Source organism: Columba livia, chromosome 13 (genome assembly GCF_036013475.1).
Source record: "Columba livia isolate bColLiv1 breed racing homer chromosome 13, bColLiv1.pat.W.v2, whole genome shotgun sequence".
In the NCBI taxonomy this organism is placed as follows: domain Eukaryota; kingdom Metazoa; phylum Chordata; class Aves; order Columbiformes; family Columbidae; genus Columba; species Columba livia.
The window spans coordinates 3,669,574-3,683,076 of NC_088614.1; the positions used below are offsets into that span (position 1 = coordinate 3,669,574).

Here is a 13,503-nt window from a genome sequence, read left to right on the forward strand (position 1 = left end):
GGTAGTTTATTTTCCATCTCTTGTATTTGTTCTATGTTCATAGATTCATAGACTTTAAGGCCAGAAGGGACCATTAGATCATCTTGTTTGACCTCCTGTGTATCATAAAGCATTACAACTCCCTTGGCTTTCCCTGTATTGACTCCAATGACTTGTCTTTGGTTTTAAATGCATCTTTCAGAATGGCGACCATTGGTCAGAAGATGATTGGAAATGGCGAATCTACCACTTCTCTGGACTTAATTCAATTGTTAATCAACCTCACAAGTTCTGTTTTCCATTTGAATGCTTAGCTTCAGCAATCTTTCAGCCTCTAGTCCTTAATATGTATTTTTTTTCCCACTAGACAGGAAAAAACCCGTAGGTGTGCAGTACTTTCTGTCTACAGAAGTACATCTAACAGCAGTCACTTCACTTGCATCTCTTGTTTCTGAGCAACTCAGCAGACTGGGATCTGTAGGGGTATGTACCTCACACAGCAAGGCTACCTACAGAGCTTCTGTTCTGGCTTCAAGAGTCTGTATACACTAAATGTATACACTCTGCATCTCTGGAATACCTAGTTATAAGGTTCATTTTAAAAGCTTATACTCAACAGGTGATGATTTCTGATGCTTTTGCCTCCTGGTGATTTTTTACAAGTTCATCACCACCTGCATCACTAGGTTGTGTTCTTTATTTCCAGGTCTGAGAGAGATATGTTTTGACCATCTCTGACTTTTCTGCGTAGTGTACTAATAAGGCTATAAATACTAGGAGGCCAAATTGATCCTAGGAGCTACATTTTGGCATATATTTTCTTGCAGAGTTGGAAGGAATGTGTTTACTTTAAAACACATGAACTTCACTCTAGAGAAACTTTCTTGAACAACTTCTGCTAAAAGCAAATAATAATAATGTCTCTAGAGCCTGACATTGCAATTTGTTGAGCTGAACGATGGATGCAGTTTCTGAACTGGGCACATTCGGGTGATGACAAAGCTGGTTAATCATAGGTGGTTAAATATAATTTATTTTCTCTGAAAAGGGCTTTTTCAGAAAAGTTCAAGCTCCGTTCCTTTCCAGATAGATCAGTAGTAGAAGTATTATTATGTTGTTTTTAAGTGATACCTGAAAGCTGTAGTATAAACTTCCTTATTTAAAAGAGTATTTTTAAGCTTGCTTTTTATGGCTTCTTGTATCTGCTGTCTAGAACAGTATTGTGATAAATTTTTAATCCTGGGAGTGTAGAGGATAACCCTGAACTACCTAATTAATATTTTTTCTGTATGGTAGTGTATCTGATGCAGTTCACTTTATTTTTTAAAATTGTTTGTGGTTTTTCTATTAACAAATACTATTCCTACGTAACTAATAATCCAAACTTCTATACAATAAGAAATATTTTATAAAACCAAGAAATATTTAATTAGCATTAGCCTATGAAAAAGTAAACAGTTGTCTGCCAGTCATAAATTTACATTTATTTCCTTAATTTTGTTTCTGTGTTGTAATAATATTCCTACCACGTTCTTCCTCTGCCTCACCTTCCCTATTGTGACCTTTTACTCATCATTCTCATCATTCATTGTCGTCTACAAGAATAAATTCTTTGAAAACTATTACTTTGGTTCATTTATAATCTCAAAACATGAATATGGGCTAGTAACATGTCCTTCAGTTGCTTATGTGTCAGTTATACTTTTGGAAGGGTATTTTGCATATTGTGGTATATTCACTATTTTGGTTTTTGGGGGTTGTTTTTACCTGTTGCCCTTCACTTTAATATTTGCAGCAATGCTCGTGTTAAGTTCCGTGTTCAGAGGTAGCAGGAATCCATTTCATGAGCAGAGAAATATGTATAGAGCAGGTTTTTCTCTCAGATTTTAGGGGTTTGTTTTTAACACCAAACCAACCAACCAAAACAAAACCCCCACCCTCCATTATTTCTTAAACTACATGGCACAAGATCTGCAAAAGAAAAAGCACCACTTAATGCAAGCGTCAGGAGCACAAGGGATTTACCGTGTTACTGTAAAAGGTACAGGGTACAGTCCCTTGTGTGCCTGCCTGTGTCTGTGGTGTGTCCCAGGAGAAAGGGATATTTATTGCACTGAAAAGCTGATTTTTTTTATGTGTATTTTTTTTTTTTACCCTCTAAATGGTCATTTGCCTGCAACGTTAGATGACCTCTTGAGTTTCTTTCACTCCATCTTCCTATAGAGAGGCTGCCACAGGCAAGTCTGTATGTTTCAAAACACAATTCACAAAAATATCCAGAAAATATCCATTTTCTGGTGCAAATAATAAGAAAAAATACCATCTGTGATAAGAAGAAGCAAGACTTACCTAAAAGATGGTAGGGAAGTGGAATAAAAAAAATAATGGAGGAAAAATGCTTCTGTATTTCGTGAGAGGGAGAGCAAATCAGAAAATTCCTGAAGTAAAGCGAAAGTGCATATGTAGGGCTTGGGTAGGAAAACAAATGCTTCTGTTTGGGAGGAGAGTTCTTTCACCTGTGAATTCATGCCAACAGTAACACTTCAGAATAAAATCCAAATCTAATTTCGTATGTTTCCTTAACATCCTCACACAAGAAACCTTGGACACAGAATAACCTTAGGATACAATACATGAAACTTCCTGAATTTAAATCTCTCATGAAGAGTAAGTAAATTTCCAATGAGTCGTACCTGGTTGTGAATATTTGCATTCAATCTTTCAGAACCATCTTGAGGACACCAGTTCTATGCTGTCAGTGCTGATATGGCCAGGAGGTCTTTGGGTGCTTTTATTAAGGCCCAGAAAAGATTAGTCTTTTATAGTGTACAGTCCCTAATCTAGCAGAATGGAAACCCAAAGTTATAAATAACATTATTACTTCCCTGGCTGCATTCATAGTTTTATGTCATCTCACTCACAGAGAAACCAGTCTTCCAGCTGTGGTTTTGGTCATATTGCTGCTATAGTTTTGGCATATGGAAATGAGAATTCCAATACTTGGCAATAAATGCTAAGTACTAGTAAATGCTTGTGATATCTGCATGTGAACTTTGATGACCGTTCTATGATTTTATGGTTCTGCAAAGCATCAGATGCTAAACTGTGTCTTAGTAGGCAAGTTGCATCCTATTAAGTAAGTTTCAAGGCTGAGTGTTAAAATGTAAGAATGACAGACTTTTTTTCAGTGCTAAAACAGGATTGTTACCTTCTGTTGAGTCCAAACTTCTGAATTTAGGTACATCTTTCTGCCTTTGAGGTACTGATGAAAGTTGTCCTGTGTTTTAAAGAATTTTCCTTAATAGGTTTATATTAAAAGCTAGTAACTGTAATTCTTCATTTAAATGTGATATACACTATAGCAATTGATTTTTGTAATTTATCTTTTATATAAATTGCTGGAAAGGGAACAAATGTCTAACCAAGCTCTGTGCAAGTTGTTACATTTAGGTCTGTCCTGTAAATGTATATTAATAAGGCTGATTAATCTGGAGCTGTTTTCAAGAGATACCTCACTGATAGTGCATTAGGATTTCTTGTTTGTGGCATATCCTTCTTGGTTTAAATGTTGCCCAGCTGGTTTTTGCAGGCTTAGTTTTGCTCCCAATGAAGTCAGTGGCAAAAATACCTTGACTCTTGCGGAAGCAGATGGTCCATAGTGTACAAGTTTAAACATGGAGATAAGATTAAAGGAGTATTAAACTGATAGGGTCTGTATGTTTTTAAATAACTATATTAAGCTAGTTCATCAAACGTGCATTTGAGAAGGATCAAAATTTAAAAATTAAGTATAACTATTAGGTAGAACTGCCGAGCTTTATCAATGGAATAGATACCTCGGTGCTTGGAGTAAGCCAAAATATTTTTTTTAACTCTTATAAGCTATTCTGGAAATACATTAATTAAACTTTACTAAGTGTCAGTGCATACATCATATTTCTAGACTGTAATGACATTTGCATATAGTAAACTTCTGTGGAAAATAGTATGAGGCCCATCTTGTGGAAGCTAATTGACACAATTGTGATATTCATATTCTTTGAATTAGTAGAAAATAATCTCTACATTTTCTTAGCATGTTTAGTAAGAGTGAAGCTTTGTTTCACAGACTTTAAAAAAGTCATGTAGTTTTAGGAAAAGTATGTGCTTTATCAGCACTTCAGCAAAGTTGAATTAATTTCATTAACAGAATGGAACTTTTTCTATGTTGTAAATATTTTCTGTATAACCATTGGGCTCAAGCAGGACAGGTGAGTGTTTTCCCTCACAGAGACTTTGATCTTCATCGGTCTGTGCACTAAACCAGATCTCAGTGTAGCTTTGTCCTGTGGATATCCATAAGCACATGTAATTCTGTTAATTTTAAAATTGTGTTGCTTTAAATCTGCAGCTCTCGTGTTTCATCTCTGTAAATAAAGCTCGTCCTGCAAGCCAGCCAGGAAAACATATGATACCATTTGCGATTGCAGAATGCGGCATGCTGTTCTTCTGTAATTATAATGGCCGGAGCAGCGAGGGGTTGGTTAGCCTTCCTTAGCAATCATTAATCTCGCAGCCTCGGTGGCGGTGGCCCGTCCTGCAGAACAGCGGTCCTTGGCGTCGGGCACCTCGGAGCAAGGGGCGGTCGCGTTTGCAACGTGCTGCTGCTCCCCATCCCTCGGGAGGCGGGGAGGGGCTTTTTCCCTGTCTCAATCACTGCTCTACTCGCCCCCACGCTCCAGTGTGTCCCTTTCTTTCTCCTTGTTGTGAAAGTTCCTTTCGGTGTGACCGTGAGTCTGTTTAGCAGACCATATTGCAAGTGAAGGTGCCTCGTTTGTTGCCTGGTTTTGGCAAGGCTGGGCAGTCAGCTGGGATGTAATTAAGACTCTGAGAACAGGCTGTCTTCTCCACAGGAAGGGCATGTTAGATGTTGCTGGGATTTGGGGCTGTCAGTTTGGCCAAGGCTGGAAATGCAGAGCTGGGGACAGTGATCTTTTCTTTCATTTATAATCCCTTTATGTACAGTGTATGCACTTGGCAAAGTTTACATATAACCTAGTGGCTGGAGCTTACAAGCCAGTGCGGCTCAATTAGCATATGTTACATGTATATTTTAGTAATATTTTAAAGCAAGTGCAAATTTCCAAAGTGAATTATGCATGTATGACAGAAATAGGGTTGTGTTGCATTGGGTGTCAAATCCCACAACTTTTTGTCAAGACCATGGATTTTACATTAAAAAGGCAGAGAGACTAAACGAGGTAAAACAGTTTTAATTTTTAACAGTTTGGTCCAGCCCAAGGAACTGCTCTCTGACAGTTATAACTGACATTTGAATAATTGGATTAATTCAGAGAGGGGCAAATCCTGTATCGATGGCTGTGCTTGTTCTATATATTTTTTTTAACTTAGGGATGGAGCGGAATGGTTTAATTATTTAAGGGCACTTCGTGCAATATAAAATACTGCTGTTTTGAAACTTTGGTCTAAATTGAAGGAGGAAAAATATTTGCCTTATTTCGTGCTTTATATTTAAAGGCTTAAGAAAAAAATTATGAAACATATTGTTTTATGCTTTTTAAGAAAACTGGGAGAGGTGAAAATCATCATTTGTGGCTCAAAGCGCCAGAAATGGAGATGAACATGGAGTGTAAAACCTCAGTAATAATTGCATTACTCTGCAATTGTAGAATATTCAGTCAATGCTATTGCGAGAAGTATCTTTTCTAGTTTTCTTAAACCAGTATTAAACTCTTTTATTCAGACTCTAATTTTTTCATGAGAAATTTAATATTTACAAAAGTAAATGGGTTTACTGTGCTGAAAACCAAGGGTAGGAAGGCTGGTGATTGTCAGAGATGGTGGAGAACAGCGGTTTGGTTCTGGCTGGTTACCCAGCAGGACATTAATAGTATTAACACTCAAGGAGAAAGTGTGGATTCACAGCTTATGACATTTACACCCTCTAAGCGAAGTAAGAAGCATGTCTATGAAATGCCACGTGCGTTTATGGATGCATGTGTGATTTTAGACAAATAGAAGTGGTTTTTTTTAAGGATTATGGAGTCTGCTTTGGTTTTATTAGTTTATTGAAATGTTTTTATGTTGCAAACAAGCAAATAACATCTTTCCTTAGCATTCCTACCTGCCATACTGTGTTTACAGATTACATCATCGTAAGTTCTGCAACATAATTGTGTTTCCAAAAAGGTTTGTTTCAGCAGATTTATATATGAAGAACCAAGTGAAATTTGAAAGTGCCTCTAAAATTGTACGATTAGATGACAAGGAAACATATTCTTTAAGTTAATTTTGTACATTGTCATCCTAAGGAGTTACTGTACATTCCTGAAATGTTTTGTCATTTGCTTTGCAAACAAGGCAGTCAAGCTTTCCTTTATCCAGACCAGGATTCCTTTGGGAATTCTCAAAGTTTTTTAAAATTATGGGGGTTTTGGTTTTGTTTGGTTTGGTGGGGTGTGTTTTTGTTTGGTTGGTTGTTTGGGTTTTTTTGCCTTCCTGGTTTGGGTTGTTGGTTTTTCTCTGGGGCAGCCTGAGGAAGTCCCAGGAGTGAAGTTGCCATCTGTCCTCTATATTAAAAGAATCTTCTGTATTATATACCTGATGTTCTTGTCCCAGAGATAAATGTTGATAATTAAAAGGACAGCATTTGTCCTTTATTCTGAACAAAAATTTGTTCTTATAAACAGTTAGAAAACCTGTGCACAATTTTAGGTTAAGCTCATATTTTCTAGTGTGTCCCATCCCCCCCCCTTCTTTTTCCTTCTCATTCCTGAATTTTGATAAGTATTGGCAACTAAATTGAATAGTTTATTAATCCAAGCATGTGCATGTATGATTTAAGGAAGGCTTCAGCAAGGCTGAATGCAGTAGAGTTGTAGATAAATTATAGTTATTGATAAGCCTGTCTTGTGGTATAGAGAAGGGAAGGCAAAGGGTTGAGAGTGAGAGATTGATTGGAACCAGATACCTATTTTGGGATTGTTTCCTCCATAGAAATTGGGAGGAAGGCGGCTTTGCTTGATTGCATGAACTTCCTTCCCAACACACATTTGCCCAGGAACAATTCTGCAACTTCACACCAGCTATAGCTCATTAGTGCCCATAGCTGCTCCCAGTGGTGGATGCACGGCCTGAATACCAAGTACCTCTATTCTGAATATCATGTTTATGCAAGTCAAGATTAATAATTTGTAAGTAACCTCCTTGTTTGTTGTTTTAATACCATCTCCATTCATTATTTTAATACAATAATATAAAGAAGAATGCATCTATCAATAAGAAGAGTGGAAAAAAGAGTGCTGTGATGTTGCTCTGATAATTGTGCTGCTCTCCTGCCTCCATGGCAAACAGCACCAAGGCAGGGCAGAGCAAAGTTCTTTCTAGCTCTGTGTCATCCACTGGTGGACAACAGCAGAAAGCAAAAGATAAAAATGAGAATAAGGGAAGTATATAGTGATTCTATCTCTGGGTATTGATCTAGCTCTAGTAATTTGTGCCTAACAGAATTCCTGATGCAAGCTGATACCTTTGCATTTAATGGTCCTGCAAAGATACTGCTTTTCTGTGAATTTATGCAATAATTTTTGTTTTACATAGACTCAATATTCTGTTCTGAGCAGTTGCACTATGTACTAAAGATTGTGATCACACCCCACAAAAAAAAAAATCCCAAAATAAAACACCCAAAAATTCTATCTGCTTTTGCTCATTTGTTTCTATTATTAGCAAATAGTGAAAAGCAACTGCCTAGGTAAGTTTGGTTGGTTTTGTTTGTGGTTGGTTGGGTTTTGTGTTCATTCATGATCTCATCGAGTTCCACTGCATTTTCCTTTTGCGATCGCTTTCCTAGGATGAACAGTCTTACTCTCTTTAATCCTCTCTTTAATCATTCTTCATATTGACTCCTTTCTCTATCAGTGCTCTCTATGTCTTTCTTCATTGTAGTGTATCTGCTTTGAGGAGGGGAACCAAAACTGTTTAGTTCTTCATGCTTTGGCATCTTATCATATACAAACATCACCTTATTCATATAAATGAGTTCATTTTTCTTCATGAGTATTTTCATTTTTCTTCCTGAATGTTTGTTTTTTTTTGTTTGTTTGTTTTACTTCCAGTTTGTCTGAAAGAGCCTGTGTATTTTTTTGTGAAGTGACATGTAGGAATTGGCATAAACATGATTAATAATTATTATTTTCACAACACAGTAGATGTCTAGCTTCTGCTATTCAGATATAAAATCATATCTTCATTTAATTGTGTGTATCATTAAACATACCAGGTGGAACTGAAATCAAATCAGAGTTTATCTGCCTTGGGTAAGAGAACATGTGTGTTCTCTTTGCTAGACAGAATACTGGTGTTGAGATACCAGTGCACATATAAGTGTTTTAAATTAATTTAAAGTTTATATTCTGTCTGGAATACCTTGGCTATAGAACACCTCTGCAGAAGTTAAATTCAGGAGTTCCTCCTTATAAATAGGCCATTGAAAAGGTATAGAGATCTTTATATTAATATTTAGTTCGGAAGACTTGTTTACATGCAGCGATTATCTTTTTGTTTTAGAGCCAGACTATTAGTAATCAGTAGTTTCATAATGACTCGCAAAAACTTCTCCCATGCAGCAGTTCTGTGTATTTGTGGCTCAACCCAGACTTTTTGATAAGATAGCAACTGTTGATAAGTTTTAGCAACTAAAGATTTCCATTCAGTAAATGCCTGTGCTTTTTCTTTTTTCGATTACATACTGAAAATGTTAGTGATATGTAAAGCATGAAAATGCATTTAACATTCATTTGTGCTTTCTTATTCGCTCTGATTGCTGTATGTAGTCAGTTACTAAATTTTCACTTAATCATTTTGTTTCAAATGAAGACAAAATACTTTGCATGGTCCTTAATGGCATAATAATAGTCAAATGTATGCTGCATATAGATCTAGCTATTCAAAAGGAAAGTGATTGACAGACAGTATGTTTGAAATTCCATAGCCCTGTGCCACCTGACAAAGAGTGTAACGTATCGCATGTGCCAGCCTGGGCTTTCGTCATATAGGTGGGGCAAGAAATCAGAACACCAACTTATTTAAGTTATGGGGGAAGCTGCATACACTGGGCAGCGTAATTGAAGCTGGATGTTGGACAGGACATGGGTTTGTAAAAAGTTCCATGGGATTTCTGAAGACCTTATAATCATCGTCTCCTCCTCTACTGCTGGAGAGTGGTGTCAAGTCTTGAAAGAGGAGCTAGTAATATGTGAACTGATTCTTAGAAGGTCTCAGGTTGAAAAGGGCTTCACGATCAAGTCTTTGTGTGGATTTACATACAACTGAAAATTTGAGAGATTCATATCCTTCCTGAGATACGGAAGTTTCAGGAGGGAAGATATTGCAAACAATTGCATAAAACTATGATGAATTAAAATATGAGACACAACTATAGGATACACAGTAACACATCTCATGGGACACAACTATAGGATACACAGTAACACATCTCATAATTGCTTCATTTCTATAGTTGATTGCTGCTTAGCAATTTTGAGTGTGCTGAGTTTGACATAATGCATACAAGAGGCACGTATTAGGTAGAGTTAGGTGGATTATTTCAAATGTCATTTTTCAGCTTCTTAGGAGTTTCTCGTTCAACTTCTGATATCAGATTGTTGGTTGGTGTATGTAAGATAACAATCTCAAAAGATGGATGGCCTTCTGGAGCATATACAGAATTATTAATCTCTTTCTTTTAGAAATCATCCTTCGCAGATTTCCTTTTATATAATATGCATCTATCTGATGCTATAATCTGTCTGATTATTGAAAACTTAATTTAAAAAAAAAAAAATCCTGTTCTCCAATAGCTACTAATGCACCAGGTTTTGTTACCTTAACATTTTTCTTTCATTAATATTGATTAAACAGTAGAGGGTTTCGCTGCTGTTAATAGGGTGCACATTTTAAATTTTAGATCATTAACATTTAAATAGATTTTAATTGTTAAATATAACAAATTTATGCAGGTAAAGATTCAATTTCTTCAATTAATTTACATTTACATGTTCAGAGATCTTTCACTAAGGCTATTCTCATAAAACTTTAAGGGTCCCAGAAGGATCTCTCTATACCTTTATTCTTTTCATTTTATCCCAGCTACTCTCTCCATATTATGTCTTTGAAATTACTAGGCTTTTTTCCATGTGCTGCTTAATAAAATAACATTTCTTTTAGCCTTTTAGGCAGAGGTTTGTTTCAACAGATTTATACATAAAGAGCCAAGTGAAGTTCAAGTGTGTGACTGAATTCTAATTTTGTTTTACAAGTTTGGAAATTGATCGTTTTCTTCATTATACACACATGGCAAAAATAAGGATCTGCTTGTTTGGTGGAACATGCAGAACTGTCAGTAACTAAAATCCCTGGGGATACTTTTCCATCCCCATGGGTTCCAGAAGCCCAAATGAAAATAAGCAATGTTAGTTAGGTATTTTATCTCAGCCTCTAGAGGAATATTCAGAAAGATTGTTTTCTTATGTATTCCTTGATCTGGGTCTGGCATTATTTCTGGAAGCGTTTTACCTTGGATGTAGCCACTTTGTGTCTACATAGCATAGGAATATATAGGATAAGGTTCTAACAGTTCAGTAAAAAGTTACATGTTTTACTTTAGCAAACTCATGAGTTAATATTGGCTTGCATGATGTCAAATATAACACGGTATAGACCAAGGACATGAAAGGCAGAGGTGAGGAACATGTCTTGCAATATTAAATTTCACAAAGCAGGGAGATAAATTCCTTCATTTCTTTAGAAGGAGCCTGATCAACTCATAATTGCATATCTATGCTCCCAAATAAGTAATTAGTGAGGATTAAATGTAACACATTTTATTTTACTGTATGTTCATTGTGTGCTGTGACATAATTTTCTGAATTCCCCAACCCAACGTGCAAAACCAAGGACTCAAGGGATTGTAGAAGATGGAGCAGTCATTTGAAGTTTTTTAGGTTGGTAAGAAATTCATAAAGAAATGTCGGAGACATGATGCGAGTTTGACAGTGGGGTCAAATCAATAGACAGAAAAGGGTTCATTATGTTGGAAAGGAAAAGTTAATAAAGTCTGTGTGAAGGACCTCATCATTTGAAGAGATGAGTGGACCAAGAATGGCTCATGGGAGAAGGACCTGCTGGAAGACATGTGGAAGGGAGTGTCAAATGAATCTTAGATAAAAACAGGTTTCAAGAATTGTGGACACAGCAAGATAAAGGGCAATAAGGATGTAAAGGAGAATGGAAATGGGAAAAGCTCTAAAATTTTTCAAGGAAAGTATCACATCAGTTAGTGGAAGTGATTTCTGTGGACAAAAGGTGATCCAAGCTGAGGTGATCGGAAAGGAAGTTCAGAGGCCTTTGACACAATGGTAGTAAACTGTCATTCAATGCGTATAAGAGGAATAAGAATTGAAGTACAGTTTGAAGAAGAAGCTGAGATCTCAACTACCATTTTTATTTTTTCTCATTATCACATGCATCAGTGTTTTGGGAGGGCTTTGCCAAAAATAAAAGATGAGTGAGAGAAAAGAGAAAGAAAGATGATGGAAAAGAAGGGCTTGAACATGAAGGGAGAAATGAGTAGTTGACACAAAATGTGTCCAAAGGGCACACTACTGGAGTATCCTGACCATTAGGAAACAAAAGTTTTATAAATATCTTGTCGGTAACTTGACTTGTTCTTGTGTTATGAAAGGCAGCTTGTGTCAGGAGGTGGCGTGTTTTTCTTGGTAGTGATTTATTCTGTCAGACAGTATTGATTTTAATTGTGTAGAAGGTATTATAGAAAAAAATGGTAACTCCCCTAAGCTGGCGCTTAACGATTCGTGATTAACAGATCTCTGTGCAGAACTGTTGGCTTTAGCTCTGGCAGCATTCAGAAGTGTAATTATTGTTTGTGAGGGAGAGAAACCTGCTTAAAAATGTGATGACTTTATAGTCGGGGGAAAAAAAAAAGTTACAGAGCTACATATTGATAAAGGAAATAGAGCTAAGTTGGAAAGTGACGTATATTATCTCAAAGCCTAAAAACAACTCAGAACAAAGGGATATTTCCTCCACAGAGACAAGAATATTAAAAAAGTCTTTCTTCACCATTTCAGTGAAGAATTTGCATTTCCATGTTTATGATTCTACATATGCCCATCACCAAATGCATGTCATTTTATGCTTTTGATTCTGAGTTTAAGACAGCAGAAGACAATCTGATTTCCAAGGAGGAAAATCTTTCATATTAGAGCATCATGTTAGTCTTGGGCCTCTGCTAATATGAAAATAAGAATATTAACTGCTGAGGGACTGAGATCTACACATAAAATATCTATGAAGGAAATAAATATTTTAAAATGCAAGCACTAAAGTTGTATTGGCACTTCTAAAGGAGGAACCAGCCTCTGACCCTTTTTTGAAGTGTCAGTGTTCTAATATGCATTCCTGCATACACTGAACCTTTCATGATGAAGTAACTACTGTTGCTTTTTTTTTCCAATGGAAAAACACATGGAATTCTTTTTTCTTTCAAAAGGTCATAAGATTTCTCTAAATAGTAATACACATCTTCAGAATGATGCAATAAATGAAGTGTTCAGAAAGATTATTTGTTTTATCCAGACCGCACAGAAGAGACCACCAGAATAATATCTGCCTGGCAAGTTAATTTATGGGAGTTTTTTAAATAAGGATAATTTCTTTAAAATGAACAAAGAAAAAGCTGTTCTTCTGCAAGATAAATGTATATGATTTTTCAATGTGTAATACCAAAACATGTGAAAATATCCTTCAGCCTGGAATGTCCTTAGCTGTAGCACACAAAAGGAGAGGTGTGCAACATTATGTATTGGGAAGCCAGGAATTTCTGCAATCTCAGCAGCCTCTGTCACCAGCCAAGACTTGTGTTTGTTCCAGGTAGCATAAAGGATGCAGGAGAGATACCAAACCTTTACTTCAAAATCTTCTTGCACCTAATGTTGGTGATGTTATTTGATCTATCTTTTTAAGACAGAGTACTAATAGTAGGACTTTCCAGTGGTCCCCCTTCCTTCTGATGTCCAGTGACAACAGGGAGTAATCAGATCTACTTACTGACTTTGCATATTCCCCCCAATTGATTTGTGCCTTAACAATAGAATATGTTTTGCTTTCAGCTTTTGGTTTCAAGGTGATATTTTTGTATGCAATCAAAGTGTATATTATGCATTAAGTAATTGTCTGTAAATATGAAACCTCTGGTAGTGATGTCTGGATGCATAAAATCAAGAAAAACATAGATGGTTAATAAAATAGAAATTAAGGAGTATGGATTATGAGAACCCTAAATGGCAACTTCACTTGGGTCCTGAGCTCAACACATACTGACTACCTATAATTAAATGCTGAGCAATCTAAATTTCTTTTGACCTGGTTGGGAACTGAAGTTGACTCAAATGTGTCTCCTATCACTTTATCAGCCCCCAAGTGTCTCTTGCATATGGTGTTACA

General features: G+C 36.3%; 1 protein-coding gene across 13 annotated transcripts in view; it reads left to right on the forward strand.

The window, feature by feature from the left end:
- Window positions 1-13,503, forward strand: part of FTO (FTO alpha-ketoglutarate dependent dioxygenase) — a 431,926-nt gene that overhangs the window by 126,096 nt on the left and 292,327 nt on the right. The window lies entirely within an intron of this gene.